At 41.5% G+C, this 18,102-nt stretch overlaps 1 long non-coding RNA gene across 2 annotated transcripts; it reads left to right on the top strand.

Moving 5' to 3' along the window:
* Nucleotides 1-270: 270 nt before the first annotated feature.
* Nucleotides 271-14,426, top strand: LOC133511134 (uncharacterized). Of its 2 annotated transcripts, none has more exons than XR_009797802.1 (3): nucleotides 271-410; nucleotides 491-596; nucleotides 13,385-14,426. It is a non-coding gene; the product is annotated as an uncharacterized LOC133511134 (long non-coding RNA). The 2 variants fall into 2 exon arrangements; XR_009797801.1 differs by having other exon boundaries at nucleotides 491-578.
* The last annotated feature ends 3,676 nt before the right edge of the window (nucleotides 14,427-18,102 follow it).

The following is an 18,102-nucleotide window of genomic DNA, read 5'->3' on the forward strand; positions in this document are numbered from 1 at the left end:
CGTGTTCACTTGGGTATGGCGCTATATAACAACATTGTCAATGCCAAGAGGGGCGTGGCCAGGCCACTGCTGTGGGCGGTGACACCTGTCACAGCTGTTTCACATTCGACTGTAATTAGACAGGCATTTAAGTTGGTGTTTTTGACCCTGGCATTTGCCAGTTCGTTGCTTTATGTTGGTGAGTTACATTCCGTGCCTGTGGGACTCGCCGCTCTACGTGTAAGTTAAAGTAACCCTTGTCACAGCGATTCTGTGCCCTTTTGGTTGATCCTGTCCTGTTGAGTTTGATCAGGGGTGCTCAATGCGTCGATCGCGATCAACTGGTCAACAGCGAAAGGAGCCACCGAAGCATCGTTCCGGGTTCGTCACATCGTCGTTGATAACAAAAGTCCTTCCAAGATGGAGAGATGGTAAAAGAGGCACAGCTGACTAGTTGTTGTGATATTTTAAAAATAATGCGGAAATATTATGTTCAATAAAATCTCTGCAGCTGTAAAGGGGTACAGTTACACGGCGCTGTGGCGCCATGGCTGATGTGTGGAAGGACATCTCGGATTTTGATGGACGAATCCATTGATGTGAGTGACACAGCCCAGGTGTGCATTTTCATTCTTATGATGCTTGGTGATCAGCAACTTGAACTCATATAGTTACAAAATATGTTAAAAGTTAATTATGTTGTGTAATATTGGCTTATGCGGTTATCCAAGGCACACATACATTTACACATAAAGAATCCTCAATATACTTTAAAATACATGTTTTGCACTTTTGTAGTGGGTAGTTCTTTGTGACTTGGTCATTCTATTTCATCATTGGTCATTCTTAAAAAAAAAAAAAAAAAGAAGTCAGCCCCCACCCATCAATCGCGAGAGGCTGGATGCTTGAGAGGTAGGTCTTGGGGTAAAAAAAAGTCTGGGCACCCCTGAGAGTTGGATAGTTTGACCCATAGTCATCGGACCTTGCTGTATGTCTTTTGGATCCCGCCTAGTGTTTCGGTGCCTCTGCCTTGTTTTACTGCTACACAGTGTATGACCCAGTTTCCGAAATAAACTACATTGAACATTATGCCTCTGCCTCGAAATCCTGGAGGTTCTTGACAAACATTCCTTGTTCCTTATAATAACAGTCATTGGTGCATCATTATGTGGCTTTACAACACAAAAACAAGTTAGGTGATGACTTCTTAGACGCTACCTCATCAGTTTGTTTGGCATTTAGCATGTTAGCTTGAGAGCAAGTGCAGGTAATGAACAGCTTATCATTTCCTGAACTGTTTCAGTTGTCAGGGCATCGGTGAGTTGTGGCTGTGGCAAGGTGGAAAGCCCCCAACACTTTTGCTCAGACCACAGGCGACTATGAACTAGTCGCTGGTGGGCTGGTATGAAGCGGCCGAGCTGTCGGGTTTACTGCGGTATTGCCGCAAGCACCGCTCGTGGGGGCACACGGCAGAGGCAGCTCAAATAACACATCAGGGAAGATGTATTTTTTTACGGTTCTAGCTGACGGTCAACTACATTCTGTCATGATAGAAATGGGCCAAGTTATCAGTAAGGAAGTGTCACTGGCACAGAATATCTCCCAACATACATAAAATATTAAAAAAAAAAAAAAAAACGTTGACATTATTATACATGGTCTTTAATTTGAGTTCTTAACTGATTTCCCACTGCTGCCTTCCAATAGATAATTATTGAATAGAGAGAAATATTCCAAGTTGGTAAAAAGGCCGGTTTATGCTTGTCATTATTGGTTCAAATCTGGAATGAAACGGGTTAATACGTTGATTGATGCGGGGGTGTTTTTATTCGCATTTATGGATGCTGAATGGACAAACTATCAGTTTTTCATCTGACTGTGTCCTACTGTTGCAGTTCTCAGATGTTGAATAGACAGTTGTGACCCTTTCTTACCATACATGAGTGTTAGACGATAGTCCCTGTAATGTTCTGAGAGTTTGATGTGGAATGGAGAGCTACTGTATGTACTGTAATTTTGTCCTGTCCTTTTTCTAGTTGTCATCACTCAATGTAACTTATCTGTAGATCTTACAAAGCTAATCCAAGGTTCATGGTTCAAATCTGGCCTCACCTGTGTTGAGTTTGCATGTTCTCCCTGTGCCTGTGTGGATTTTCTCCCGGACCTTCAAATTCTTGCCACACCCTAAAAAACATGCACAGTAGGCTCTAAATTGACCTTTCTGATGGCATTCTTAAGCTCTGCCCACTTAGTCATGTCCCACAAGCTTACAAAACGGCGATTGAACAGAACATGTTTGAAGTTGATTCTCTATTGCGAATTTCAGATAATATAGGGGTATGTTTTTTGCCAAATGTGTGAGAGTTCTATAGAGAGGTCTCAACTATTTCACGCAAGGATATGTACACTGAATTAAGATTTTGGCTGGAGTTTTTGTCTTAGGCTTTGGAAAATGAATCAACCGGGCCACTTGTAACCGAGCAGGATATCTTTTGTCAGAATTGCATGTTCCCCTCTGAGAGCCATTTTCTTTACATTTTTCATTTTCTTTATCTTTTCCAAGCACACGCTACTGACAACCACCATTGCTTGTGGGATAATCCTGCGAGAGGGGTGTGTTAAGACAACGCGGCTATCTGCTTGGCTATTATTGTACGAGTGGTTGACAGGTCGGACATGTCCATTGCTCATCGGTGTGAATTTGAAGGTTCACCAGTTCAGGGTGTACCTCGGCTCCTGCGGGGTTAGGCTCCAGCATTCCCATGACTCTAGTGAGGATAAGCAGTGCAGAAAATGGATGGATGGATCATTTTCTCAGTTTTATGATGAGAAGAATTTAACCCTGCAAAAGATCGTTTGTTTCCTGAATTCCCAACAGGAAAAAAAAATTATTTTACGTAACAAATGAGCTCATTCAGGAACCCAAAACTGATTTCACCGACACTTGTAGAATGTCTTGTAAAAGGAAGAGAAATAACCCAAAATGTCAGGTCAAGCGTATGAACAGCATGTTGCCACCCAGTCACTGGAGGTACGTAAACTGACACAGGAGGAAATGAAAAGCCAATCTTTGGGAATCTGCAGAGTAAATTGTTACGGAGCCAGCACAGGAGATTAGAGTTGGCTTTCCCACAGGTTTTCATGGGGGTGCCATCACTTTCATGAGCTGCAGTCGAGGTGGAGATGCAGTCAGATAGAAACGGCTGGGTCACCAAAAAGTGTTACAGTTACAGGCCATGTCAATGTTTAAAATGTTTACACAACTAGGGCATGCAAATAAAAATGGGAAATGTGTGAATGCATATGCGGTGCTAAAATGTAACGTATGTTCTCTACAGAATTATTATTAGGAGCATGTTGCTTGGATACTTATTGCACTGAATTTGTCACAAGTGGTTTTATCGGTAAACATCGCAGGATGCCGAATGGCTGCTGGTTATTTACAAAGGTTCCACAAATAGCTTATCAGTTCACGTCAGCATCCCGTCAGTCAATTTTCCACAAACTTGCAGGGATTCGCCGTCAAAGCGGGACCGCAATTGATTTAGATTTTGAAAGGCATCCTGGCAAGATGGTCACGAATCCACTCGAAGTAGATTTGATTAGTAAACCCCACGCACGTTGCTTCTTGTCAGTCGAGTGGCGAGCAAAGGGGTGAGTGACCGTCTCGGCGAGCTGCTGTGCTGATTCCTGTTTCCTCAACCCCCAAAACTTCAGGAAGTTTTGTGTTTACTACAAAACGCAGGAATCTAATTTGTCAGCTCTGATTGCTGTTGTTAAGGAGAGTAGATCTCCCGGTGTCATTTTATTGATGCAACCGTCTAACGCTGCTTTTTAAATTGGTAAGATTCTTTGGAAGACATTTAATTTGAATTAAAAACACAATCAGACCACCCTGCAAAAAAAAGTCTCATTTAATTAATCCAACAATAAAAACTAGAGTAGGCCTTCATGAAAATCCAGCCATCCATTTTCTGAGACTCTTATCCTCACAATGGCACGGGAGTGCTGGAGCGGAGCCCATCCCACCTATCTTCGGGCAGGAGAGTGGGTAGACCCTGAAGTGGTCAATTGTAGGGCACATGGAGACAGATCACACCAACGGGCAATTTAGAGTCTCCAATGAAGGCCTGTTTTGTGGATGTGGGAGGAAACCGGAGTGCCTGGAGAAATCCCACGCAGGCACGAAGAGAACTTCCAAACTGATTTGAGCCCTGGTCCACAGTACTGTGAGGCAGACACTCTTACCAGTCACTCCACTGTGCCACTTTTTTTATGAATTAACGCTTTGAAAAAAATTAAAAATCCGCCTCCTGGATCATTTTATTGAGCACATCCTTGGCCCACAGCTATGCTAAATGTTTTGTTGATAGTTCAGCAGAATAAAATGGAATTCCTGCCAAGAAACTATTTTTGAAAAAAGTGAAAGCCAGGCTAAAGTTATGACTCATTTGATTTAAATATTTAGTAAGATTACAGTTTAATGACTTAAATGTATTTGACACTATTGGCATGCTTATTTGTCATTTTAATGGCGGTATTACATCTTGCCAAAAGGCTCAAAGGCTGAATGAGCAAGAAAAAAAAGAGATGATTTGCAGTCACCACTGCAAACTCCCTAACACAAAACCACATGTGGCAATTCAAAATGAGAAAATGATGCCAGTCTCCGAATTAAATGATGAAATTGTTTGTCTGTGACCCCCAGAATGGCTCAATTTGATCCCTGATTTCAGCTCAATTACTATGGCGTACAGATGCATGAAGAATGAAAGCAACTCTAACTGATGAAAATAAAGCATAATGAGTGCAAAATGATGAGAACGATGCGCTGCGCTCCTGGCTGAGAAATGTCGCACGCGTTCTCGCTCGCTTACCACCAGTAGCATTTAAATTAGAGGTGGACGATTAATTTTCCAGAGGGGCTTTGTGAGAAACTGGAACACTTGTCAAGGGCCACACACACATTCCAACCTTAATTGTGTTGAATATCAATTCAGTGTCTTCATATAAAGCAGCCAATTCAATTGTTTTAATTAATTGCTTCTTTGGGGCCGAATGGTGGATCAGCTGGTAAAGAGTTGGCCTCACAGTTACGGGGACCTGGGTTCGTGTGGGGGTTGCATGTTGTCCCTCTGCCTGCGTGGCTTTTCTCCGGGCACTTCGGTTTCCTCCCACATCCCAAAAAAACATGCAAAATTAATTGGACACTCTAAATTGCCCCGAGGTGTAATTGTGAGTGTGGCTGTTTGTCTCGATGTGCCCTGCGATTGGCTGGCTACCAGTTCAGGGAAAAGAAAATGGATGGATGGATGCTACTTGGGTATATGGTATTTTGTTTTATTTAGAATCATCTTAATTGGCCAAGTTCTGAGCTGCTTATCCTCACAAGGGTCGAGGGAGTGCTGGAGCCTATCCCAGCTGTCATCAGGCAGGAAGCGGGGTGCACCCTGAACTGGTTGTCAGTCAATCACAGGGCACATATATCATTATTAATAATCAACAACTACATCATAAACAGTAAATACATTGTTCATCCAGTTTACATTTTTTTTTTTTTTTTTAGCACCAACAGCTAACTTGTATTAGTCGTCTCATGCTACAAGTGGTTATGTGGGCAACCCTGAAAACAAAAATTGGTAACCTTGATCATTTCTACCACCCACACATGGCTTGATGTGCACGTTACAATAAAATCACCATGCTTCTGGTCCTGAGTTTTTTTTTTTCAATGTTGGTTGTTGTTGCTTGTTTGTTTTATTTGACGTAACAATACCTGTTGTTCTACTGTGAAAATTTATCCACCACCAAAATGAAGAATGGAAGAAGAAAAAAAAAACATTCTCTGATTGCTTTTTGGACTGTTCATCAAATCAGCCAATCTTGACAAATGTAAACAGGCATGAAATCAATGAAGCTGATTGGCGGCGTTGACACAGTAGAAGTGAAAACCGGCTCATGGTCAATAACCACGACAACTACTTGCCAGTCCGTAACGTGTTTGTTTGAGCGCTACACTTTGTACACAAGCGAACCATGAGAAACATCTGAAATGTTCAATAAGCAGTGGAACAAGACTCTATGTAATCAAAGTTGTAAAGAGAGGGAGAGCAACAGGGGTGTAGGGAACAGGATCGAAGCTCATCTTAAGCACTAGACACAAAATATAGCAAAGCATGGTCGCTACATCGTCCTGCAGAATCTTTGGATACATCTTTGCTTCACCCGGATACCATAAAAACATGGAATCATACAACTGTTTGTGCGATATTAGTTCAAGAAAAAGAAAAAAAAAAGTCAGTGTATCCACTTGTTAAGTCCATGTATGAAGTAATTTCATGTGAAAATGTTAAAGGTAAAGTTCGACGTGGGTCTGATTTAAAAAGCCCCGATAAAAATGGGTGGCTAGCATCGGACAAACAAATCATGCGAGGGATGACCCCTGACAGGGAAAACCTGAACATCACTCCTTTAATCAGATCTAGGCTTTGAGTTCTTTTGATACAGGCTAATTACAGGAGATGTTCTGTAGACGCACACAGTAGAGAAACTCGTTTGCGTGCAAACTAACGAGCGAAGGGCTGGATCTTAAAACTCACTTGACCACAGCGGCGTCATCAAAACATCAACGCTCATAGTTGAGTGTTTTCCGCAAATAACCAAATAGGAGAGTTAACGCTTTATGGTTAGGGAATAGCCACGGCGGCATGTTCACAATATTCAGGCAGTAGTTGAGTACAGCGAACACATTTTGGGTCTATTGACTGCCAAAAGTCTCAAACCAGTTTCAGTAGATACAGGGCGGACCTTATTTTACATTTGATTTATCTTTGATTTCACCGGGTAAAAGCTTACAGAGATTTTTTTTTTTTCCCCCCAAAAGGCAAGATGAGACAGGAATTATACATTGAATAAGGATGACATTCAAACAAGAAATAAAAATAAAGCCCCCCCCCCAAAAAAAAAAAAAATATATATATATATATATATATATATATATATATATACACACCTATACCTACAGTATGTGACAAGTGTTAAATATTCTTTTATGTATAATTCAAACGTTAAGCACAGGCTCCAGCACTTCCGTGACCCTTGTAAGGATAAGGAGCTACGAAAATGGATGGATGGATTTAAGCTTTATGCTTGAGTCTGATTTATCTATATTATTTAGCTAGTTTTGTTAGTTAGTTTTGTTATCTATAGTTCTAACTTACAATTACAACATTCAATGTTCTTTAAAATTGAAAGTTCAAATGGATGAACAGTAAATTACTATGGTGTCTCCTATCATAATATCAGTGGCATCCAGAAAAATATTATCAATGCTCTTATTTAATGTGATAGTAATGGGGAAAATATATACTTCTAAAAAAAAAAAACACTTGCAATCATGGCAGACTGAAACACAATATATTCAAAGAGAGCAAAAACAATGGAAAACAAATTCATTCATTCATTCATTTTCTGAGCCGCTTATCCTAACTGGTTGCCAGCTAATTGCAGAAACACAAAAATATCATGCAGATTGTAAAAATGAAAAATTTGTAACATAATGGGACCGAAACGCAATAACTCTAATACAATGGAGGAGTACCCTAACTGTACTTGGTGATGATGTTGCAGGGATTCATTATTCAAAGCCAGGGACTCACCGTTTCCAGAGAAGTGCATGCTGGGACGTGCAGCTAATCAAAAAGGGCTCGAGGAGCACTGCACTACCATTCACCGGTTACATTGAATTTATTTAAAAAAAAAAAAAAAAAGTCCAATAACAAACAAAAAACTAAATCTCGCAAAATTTCAAACTATATGTAAATCTTAGATGAGTAGTATAAATAGTCCAGCCTTAATAATGAGATGAACTGTTTTTGTAGCCACTTCTGAGTTGGGTACTGAACCACTTTGCTAAACCTAAAAAAAAAAAAAAAAATGCTTTAAAAAAAAAACCCAATTTTTTTTTTTTTAGGCTTGGAACGCATTATTTCTTTTTCCATTAATTGTAATGGGAAATATCTATTCGGTTTTTGAACAAATCTCTTCTCAAACCGCCTTCTGGAATGGATTGTGGTCGAGAACTGAAGTTGTACTGTACTCGTGATTATTTGCACACAAAAAATGGGGGGAATGTTATCTATAGCTTATTAGGGCGAATACTGAAATCATTCGTGCTCTTGTTTTGACAGTCCACTTGAAATCAAATTGGGCTGAATGTGCCCCGTGTCATACGCTAGGTTTTGAAATTATTCATGTGAACCTTCCCTGTCAAAAGCCTCAAGTGGATTTTCAAAACATTTCACCTTATTAACGCATTAGACCTCGGTGTACTGTATATACTTAAGGTATTGAACAAGCCTTTGCTTCAGGAATTCTCTTTGCCTTAGGTAGCTGTTATTCAACCTTTCCAATTAGAGCAAGATCAGCGATGTTAATCCAAAGCTATGAAAGGAGGTCTGTACATCATGTTATTATTCTTTTGAAGATGTGTTTCCATTCTTGGCATTTTTTTGGTCTAAAGTTCAGCTACTCAACACCCAGTGTGACATGGGCAAGCCTGACAAGGCGTGCAAAGAAACATGTTTATAGTTTCAACTCATTAGTGGGCTTTCAGTGCGACGAGGTGACAGGTTTTTCAGGTGGCTGAACTGGAAATAAAAGGGCGGAAAAGTTGGTCCTGTAGTTTTAAACTGCCTTCAAAGTGACATTTGTGTTTAGAAGCGAGCATCATGCCATGTATGGCTTGTGAAATTGATTAAAATGGAGCCTACCCCAGGTAACTTGAGGCAAAAAGAAGACTCAACCTTGAGCTGGTTGCCAGTCAGTCGCAGGCCATATATCAAAACCATCACTGAGCAGGAATCAGCCCCACGCTACCCCCACCAAAGTCAGGTACGTGTACCAGTGACAATGGCCAAAAATAGACATCCATCCATTTTCTTAGCCGCTTATCCTCACGGGGGTCGTCTGAGTGCTGAAGCCTATACCAGCTGACAACAGGCAGGAGGCGGGATACACCCTGAACTGGTTGCCAGCCAACTGCAGGACATAGCCAAAAATATAAAAATTGAAATTGTTGATGAAATACACGCTTTTGGTCTCTTCTCTCTGTCACTATAGATCAGCAGCATTGATGAACAAGGCTATATTTGCGACTGAAATGTCATCATTTTCAGAAAATTCTGTAAAATGATGGGCAATTTCCTGCGTCACTCCTGACGAACACTTGCGGCACAACACTGTACCGCGGCACCCTGGTAACCGTGGTTTCAGTGCTTTAATGAGCCATACTTGCATCATACTTAGTGCATTTTGTTTGTATAGATGTGGATACATTCCAATTGGCAAATGTTCCTTTCATATCAGATTTCTTTCAACATTCAATCGAGGTCTAGGATTTGGGAAACACAGATGAGACACATTTCAACCTCTACACATGCAGGTTGAAATTAGACATTCAGTTGACAATCACAAAAAGCCAAGCCCTCAAAGATATGCTAAACGTGGATAACAATGCAAATCATGCAGCTGGAAAAAGATTGGGGAAGCAACATCATATCAATCGATAACAAAGGCACGGTCAACCTTCACTGAAATCAGTTTCAAATGTGTGCTGGATAAATGAGACGGTGGCGGCTTGTGATGGATTGCGCCGCGCATTTGCTGCAAAAATGTCTAACTCTGCTAATTGCAGGCTCAAATACATATATCACAAATGATCAGAAAAGAGGAGCTGCATTCAAAGAATTCAACTTGATGGAGTGAATGATGATGATGGCGAGCCCATTGAGGGAAGCATGCGCATTCAATAATAGCGATGCATTTCATTTTGTTGCCCAGCTAATCATCTTAAAATGGCAAATTACTCACAGAAGTCTCGAAATGCTATTCCTAGACTTGTCGATTGTGAGTTCAGTGATTGATTGGAACATTTTCTGGATGAATAAAGGAATTCAATTTAATATATTGTGGAAAGCCAACGAGATCCTACGACAAGAGTTTCCACAGCAATTCTTGTGAGCCAAGAAGTTGGGTACACTTTGGACTGGCTGTCAGTCAATCACACGGCAAAAACAAGCAGTCACATTCATACATCTGAACAATTTCATCTTAAATCAACTCACATGCATGTTCGTTAAATGTGGGAGAAAGCTGGAGTACCCAGAGAAAACCCAAACAGGCACAGGGGTAAGGATGCAAACTTCATACAGGTGGGCTTGAGAACAAGATTCGAACCCAGAACCTCTAAACTTCTATGATGTGATAACCACTCGTCTAAGCCTGCTGCCAATTGTGAGATGGATTTTTCTTTGCAGCTATAGCGCTCGTGCACATGACGTCACCATTTTTACAGCGCCATATTTCTGGTCAAAAACAACTGCTCGACATTGTGGGAGACATTGAACCGGTAGGAGAATATTCGCAATACCAGAGACCTGTTGTGCTGTTGGTTGCACAACAGATGAGACGGATATTCAAAGCAATCATTCTTTGGAATGCCAACTGAAAAGATCAATGGATTTCGGCAATTAAACGTGATGGATGGTGCCCAACCAAAATACACAAACGCCTGTGTAGCGATCAACAGTATCTAGAATCCCAAATTAGTTTTGAGCATTTGAGAACAATCTGTATCAAAATGAAAATGAAAAATTCTGAGGTTAACTTAGGTTAAGTGTAGCCGCAGTCTCTTCCGTCTACGTTCCGTGGAGACGACTCTGACTTTTTTTTTTTTTCCCATTCATAGTTAATGAATGCGAGTTTGTGTAATGCCGCGGGTCATTTATTTAAATATTGGTATTTCTATTGAATACGAGCTGAAAAGATCGATGGATTCCAGCAAAGGTTAACGTGTCTCCGAACAGACTTCTGCGTTCACGAGCCGTCAACCCGTCGCTATGTGGGGTGTATCAGATCGAGTGATGAGGCTGAAATTGAAATTGAGGGTATTGTGTATAATGTGATTAGCGGCTATGCCCCACAAGAAGGATGTGACTGTGAGTTGAAAGAGTAGAGAGAATTTTGGAAGGAACTAGGGGAAGTAGTCCTGAGCATCCCTGAGAGAATAGTACAGGACATGTATGAGGGCAGCAGAACAGCGGTGAGGTGTGCCGTTGGTGTGTCAGAAGAATTTAAGGTGGAGGTGGGACTGCATCAGGGATCAGCTCTGAGCCCCTTCCTGTTTGCAGTGGTAATGGATAGGCTGACAGATGAGGTTAGACTGGAATCCCCTTGGACTATGATGTTCGCAGATGATATTGTGATCTGGAGTGAAAGCAGGGAGCAGGCGGAGGAACAATTAGAAAGATGGAGACATGCACTGGAAAGGAGAGGAATGAAGATTAGCCGAAGTAAAACAGAACATGTGTGCGTGAATGAGAGGGATGGAGGGGGAAGGTGAGGCTACAGGGAGAAGAGATGGCGAGGGTGGACGACTTCAAATACTTGGGGTCCGCAATCCAGAGCAGTGGTGAGTGTGGTAAGGAAGTGAAGAAACGGGTCCAAGCGGGATGGAACAGTTGGCAGAAGGTGTCTGGTGTTCTATGTGACAGAAGAGTCTCCGCTAGGATGAAGGGCAAAGTTTATAAAACAGGGGTGAGGCCGGCCATGATGTACGGATTAGAGACGGTGGCACTGAAGAGACAACAGGAAGCAGACTGGAGGTAGCAGAAATGAAGATGTTGAGGTTCTTGCTAGGATTGAGCAGGTTGGATAGGATTAGCAATGAGCTCATTAGAGGGACAGCCAAAGTTGGATGTTTTGGAGACAAGGTTAGAGAGAGCAGACTTGGATGGTTTGACATGTCCAGAGGCGAGAGAGTGAGTACATTGGTAGAAGGGTGTTGAGAATGGAAGCTGCCAGGCATAAGAGCGAGAGGAAGACCAAAGAAAAGGATGATGGATGTGGTGAGGGAGGACATGAGGACAGTGGGGTGGTAGAGAGGAGGATGCACGAGATAGGCTTAGATGGAAAAAGATGAGACACTGTGGCGACCCCTAATGAGACAAGCCGAAAGGAAAAGAAGATTCCTGATGAGAACAGATCCAGCAATGAAGTATTTGTATGCGTCCAGACTTTTATATGCTTTCAAACTCTTCCGTGTAAATCTCAACGACTTAGTCACCAGATCCAGGTGTGGATCCAGTTGTCCAAGACAAGCGGAAGCGAATAAACAAAATTTTATTATCAGCGAAAACATCGACTTCAGCATTAAATACGGATACTCTATGCCGAGTATATCTAATTTTTCCACGTACCTTCATTTATTTTCACCTTCTAAATGTCTAACGATATCGGACAAAACTCTGAGCGTCGTGCTATAAGACATATTTTCGTGTCGTCTCCAACCGACTTACCGTTGAACAATACTTTGTTAGACCAGCAATATAGCCAGTCACATGATTGCCGTGACGTAAGTGCACGAGCTCTATTAGTTACAAATTAGGTGTAATACATTCACGAGAAAAGTGTTTTTCAGCTTTCCTTCACGTTCACTGGAATCTGTAGGCCCCTTCTTTTGTCCACGCCTCTTTAGGCTGGTCTTGGTGATTAACTGGCAGAGTAAAATAAAAACTGTCTCAAGCGCTAATAGATGTTAGAGGCTTCATCTTGCTGTTGAGAAAAAAAAAAAAAAAAAACAAATAATGAAATAAATAACGCCAGCTTCTTGGCTCTCAGCAAAGATCAATGTTTATGCCTTCAAGACAGCAGCTTTAAATTTTTTACCAGAATAGAATGGATAAAAGGCTTTGGACACACGTCAATTACAAGAAAATTGCTAGCGCCAGGTACACTGGTTGAAAGGAAAAGAAAGGGGGGAAAAAAACACATAGACACACTCAGAAATAAAGCTATATATTTTCTTCTTTTTTTGGTTATGAGTAAATGCAATTATGTGTTATTTCAATGATTGGCCTTGGTATTCCTAGTCCACAGAGAGTGCAAATACTTTCTTCAAGTTTACTTGTTAGTTCTATTTTTTTTTTTTTTAACTCAAACGCCGATTTGGCCGAATTGGTATTAGACTTTATATTGCTGTTATTTATCATTAGATCAACATGAAACAAAACAAAATATATTCTAAACTGAAACAACACAGACCTGGAGAGTGCCCTCTGCTGGTTGGGTTTGAGATCCTACCCCAAATGGAGGAGTTCAAGTATCTCGGGGGTCTTGTTCATGAGTGAGTGAAGAATGGAGCGGGAGATCGACGGGCAGATCGATGCAGCGTATGCAGTTATGCAGACTTTGCATCAGTCCGTTGTGGTAACGAGGGAGCTAAGGCGAAGGTCTCAATTTACCAGTAGATCTACGTTCCTACCGTCACCTATGGTCACGAGATGTGGGTCATGACCAAAAGAACAAGATCCCGTATACAAGCCGTTAAAATTTGTTTCCTCTACAGGGTGTCTGGGTTCTCCCTTAGAGATGGGATGAGAAGCTTGGTCATCCGGAGGGGCTCAGTGTTGAGCCGCTGCTCCTCTGCATTCTCGAGGAGCCAGAAGAGGTGGCCGGGGCATCTGAGCCAGATGCCTCTAGGACGCCTCCCTCGTAGGATGTTCCAGGCACGTCCCACCAGAAGCAGACCCAGGGGAGCACCCAGGACAGGATGGCCTAAGATCTGAAGGAAGTGGCTGGAGAAACAGAAGTCTGGGCATCCCTCCAAAAGCTACTGCCCCCGCAACCTGAGCCAGATAAGCACTAGAAGATGGATAGTTGAATGGATGGATGGATAAAACCTATACCATGAAATACAGGCCAACAAGGCCCAATAAGACTCCTTTTTCAGCTTGCTGGAATCCCTTACTGAAGTGAAGGTGCCCACCAATGAGTTTGGGCATTCCTGCCAACACAATATACTGTGTAGACAGAATACATTAAATGTTCATTGAGGAAATGTAATTTGCTCCTGCTTGTTAACTTGTCAGCCAAAATGTAGGCAGCCCCAAATATGGCTGAAAATCCAGTATTTCATCAGAACGCAAGCCCAACATGACTACTATTTGGGAAGATTTTTTTTCTGCACACATCATTTGTAAGTCTAAGAACTACAGAATAAGTGTGAATCTACCCACCATTTACTAGTTCATTGAAGTCCCACCACTAATTAGGAGCTCCCTAACAGTGTCAGGATTATTATCTTTTGAAAGGCAGAATTTGTTACACCGCTCTTGTATTAGATTTCAAGTGTACCTATCATTGTGTGTTTATTGATTATCTGCAAGAAAATTGGAACAAAAGCTGGGTCTCTTCAAACAGAGTGATTTTTAGCTCGTAGCCTTTTTCTCTCTCTCTCTCTCTCTCGCTCTCTCTCTCTGTCTTAATTTTCTTTTGTTTTATCTGAGCATATACTGCAATGCGGACAAACATCAGTGACATTAGTTTTGAGCCGTAACAACTTTCTTCTGGACTGAAGCATTTATTTGAATCATGGCTTTAGAGTTGTCTCGATTCACCAACCCAATTTAATCGTACTTTTCAGGTTAAAGTGAAGAAAATAAGTATTTGAACACCCTGCTATATTACAAGTTCTGCCACTTTGAAATCATGGAGGGGTCTGAAATTTTCATCGTAGGTGCATGTCCGCTGTGAGAGAACTAAACTAAAAAGAAACAACCAGAAATCACAATGTATGATTTTTTTTTTCAATGATTTGTTTGTGTGATACAGCTGCAAATAAGTATTTGAACACCTGTCTATCAGCTAGAATTCTGACCCTCAAAGACCTGTTAGTCCCCCTTTAAAAGTCCACCTCCACTCCATGTATTATCCTGAATCAGATGCACGTGTGTGAGGTTGTTAGCTGCATAAACACACCTGTCCACCCCTTACAATCAGTAAGACTCAAACTTGAAACATGGCAGAGAACAAAGAGCTGTCCAAAGACAAAATTGTACAACTCCACACGGCTGGTAAGGGCTACGGAGAAATTGCCAAGCAGCTTGGTGAAAAAAGGTCCACTGTTGGAGCAATCATTAGAAAATGGAAGAAGCCAAACATGACGGTCAATCTCAGTCGGAGTGGAGCCCCATGCAAGATTTCACCTCGCGGGGTCTCAGTGATCCTTTGAAAGGTGAGGAATCAGCCCAGGACTACACGACAGGATTTGGTCAATGGCCTGGAAAGAGCTGGAACCACCATTTCCAAGGTGACTCTTGGTAATACACTAAGGCGTCACGGTTTGAAATCATGCATAGCTCAGAACGTTCCTGCTTAAACCAGCACATGTCAAACCCCGTCTTAAATTTGTCAATGACTATTTGGATGATACAGAGGAGTCATGGGAGAAAGTTTTGGGGTCAGATAAGACCAAAATGGAACTTTTTGGTCATAATTCCAGGAACCGTGTTTGGAGGAAGACGAATGATGAGTTCCATCCCAAGAACACCATCCCTACTTTGAAGCATGGGGGTGGTAGCATCATGCTTTGGGGGTGTTTTTCTGCACATGGGACAGGACAACTGCACTGAATTAAGGAGAATATGACCACGGCCAGGTATTGTGAGATTTTGGGGAACAACCTCTTTCCCTCAGTCAGAGCATTGAAGATAGCTTGTGGCTGGGTCTTTCAACATGACAATGACCCGAAGCACATAGCCAGGAAAACAAAGGAGTGGCTCCGTAAGAAGCATATCAAGGTTCTGGCGTGGCCTAGCCAGTTTCCAGACCTAAACCCAATCGGAAAATCTTTGGAGGGAGCTGAAACTCCATGTTTCTCAGCGACAGCCCAGAAACCTGTCTGATCGAGAGAAGATCTGTGTGGAGGAGTGGGCCAAAATCCCTCCTGCAGTGTGTGCAAACCTGGTGAACAACTACAGGAAACGTTTGACCTTTGTAAGTGCTAAGGCTACTGTACCAAATGTTAACATTGGTTTTCTCAGGTGTTCAAATACTTATTGGCAGCTGTATCACACAAATTTAAAAATCATACATTGTGATTTCTGGATTTTTCTTTTTGGATTATCTCTCTCACAGTGGACATGCACCTACGATGAATATTTCAGACCCCTGCATGATTTCTAAGTGGGAGAACTTGCAATATAGCAGGTGTTCAAATACTTGTTTTCTTCACTGAAAGTCTCCTCTCTTTGCACTATATGTTTTTTTTTGCATTGCACTGTGCACCATTTGATTTATATGACAGCACTTGAAGAAGCAGCTGAATATGTGTGATGCGAGAAATAAATGCAGCGAGCATGTAAGCGAGCTTGGGGTTTTTTCTCTAAGGCTGATGATATTCAATGCTGGAGAAAATATCAAGTGGACTGAAATGAGAACTTTCATGTGACGTTTGTTTGATGGGATGTGCACAGACTACCCAAGGCGCAGAAAAACAAAATGAATCAGAGGTGACTTTTCGAAGATCCAGGGCGCTGCTCATTCACCAATGGTCTGGTCTCTGGACCTGGTCAGGCCTTTGATCACGGCAGCAGCTCCAGTCCCACAAAGCATGCAAAGAATGAATCTTCTTCGCTCTGATCTCGTTCTTTGTTTTCGTCAGCTTGCGACACAAAGAGGGAAGCAGGTGGTTCTTCATATTCAATCTCACCTCTCTATATTAATGCAGGTGTGTGCGTGCATGCTTGCGTTGGCATCGCTGACTCGAAGCTACAGTGCTATGATAAAGTATTCGCCCCCCTTCTTGATTTCTGTTTGGTTTGTATATCACACAACAAAGGTTTCAAATCATCATAACCAATTTTAATTTCACTCAGAGACAACCCAAAGATATACAAGATGCAGTTTCCAAATGACATTTAAATATATTAAAGCACAAATGAAAACTTCTGTGAAAAAGTAATTGCCCCCTGAACCTAATAACGGCTTGTGCCACCCTAGGCAGCAATAACTGAAATCAGGCGTTTGCAATAATTGGTAACAAGTCTTTAACATGACTCTGGAGGAATTTTGTCCCACTCTTCTTTGCAAAATTGTTTTATTTCCAGACTTTGACTTGGCCGTTCCCAAACCTTTTTTTTTCTGATCCAATCAGAGGTGGACTTGCTGCTGTGTTTCAGATCCTTCCTTGACCTGCCGCATGATCCAAGAGTGCTTGAGTTTGAGGGCACAAACTTTTGCCAAGACGGTCTCCATGATTTTCTAGTACACAGCAGAATTCATTATTCCATCAATCACAGTACGTTGTCCTGGTTCTGAGGCAGCAAAGCTGCCCCAGACCATAACACTGCCATCAAAATGCTTCGCTGTTGGTATAATGTTCTTTTTGAACTGTCAGTGCACAGATTTTTCCTCCAAAGTCTTGAGGATCGTTGATGTTTTTGGGAAAATGTGAGATGAGCTTTTGTATTCTTTGCTGACAGCTGGAGTTTTCACCTGGGAACCATCCCAGGGATGCCATTTTTGGCAGTGTCATGAACACTGACCTTAACTTGGGCCAGGGAGGCCTGCAGGATTCTGGATGTTGTTTGAGGTTCTTTTGTGGATGAGTGATTGTCAAACTGTTGGAGTAACTTTAGTCAGTTGGCCTTTCTTGGGAGGTTTGCCAATATTCCCTGTTTTCTCCATTTGTGGATAATGGCTCTGACAGTGGTTTGCTGTAGCCCCAAAGCCTTGTAAATGGCTGGATTTTAATCACTTTTTTCCCAATTTTTTTTTTTTTAATTTCTTTGGATTGTAGCATGATGTGTTGGTTCTTGATATCTTCTAGCCTTCTTCACGTTCTCTGACAGATTCTAATTAAGTGATTTTGAATTATTCAAAAAGTAAGGTTTGGGTGTGGCTCGTAAAATTGAACTTAACTTTCCCAAACATGTGGTTAGTTCCATTGACTTTGTGATTTCACAATTATTTTTTCACAGAGAGTCAGAAAGGTTTGGATTTAGTTTTTTGCTTTAATAAATTGGATTGTCATTTGAAAGCTATTTTTTTTTATTTCCTTAGGTTGACTCTGATTGATGTTAAAATTGGTTTGATGATTTGAAACCATTGTGTGTGATAGAAATGCGAAGAAAAAAAAACAATCAGGAGGGGGCAAACTCTTTCTCAAGGCACAATAGAATGAAGTTAAAAGTCAAACTATGCTCACAACTGAAAAAAAATACTGAAGTACAATCAGTTTGGTGTTATTTAGGCTAACATGTCTCTGCTTTCTGGCTGCACGTG

This window comes from Syngnathoides biaculeatus, chromosome 2 (assembly GCF_019802595.1).
Source record: "Syngnathoides biaculeatus isolate LvHL_M chromosome 2, ASM1980259v1, whole genome shotgun sequence".
NCBI classification, from domain to species: Eukaryota; Metazoa; Chordata; class Actinopteri; order Syngnathiformes; family Syngnathidae; genus Syngnathoides; species Syngnathoides biaculeatus.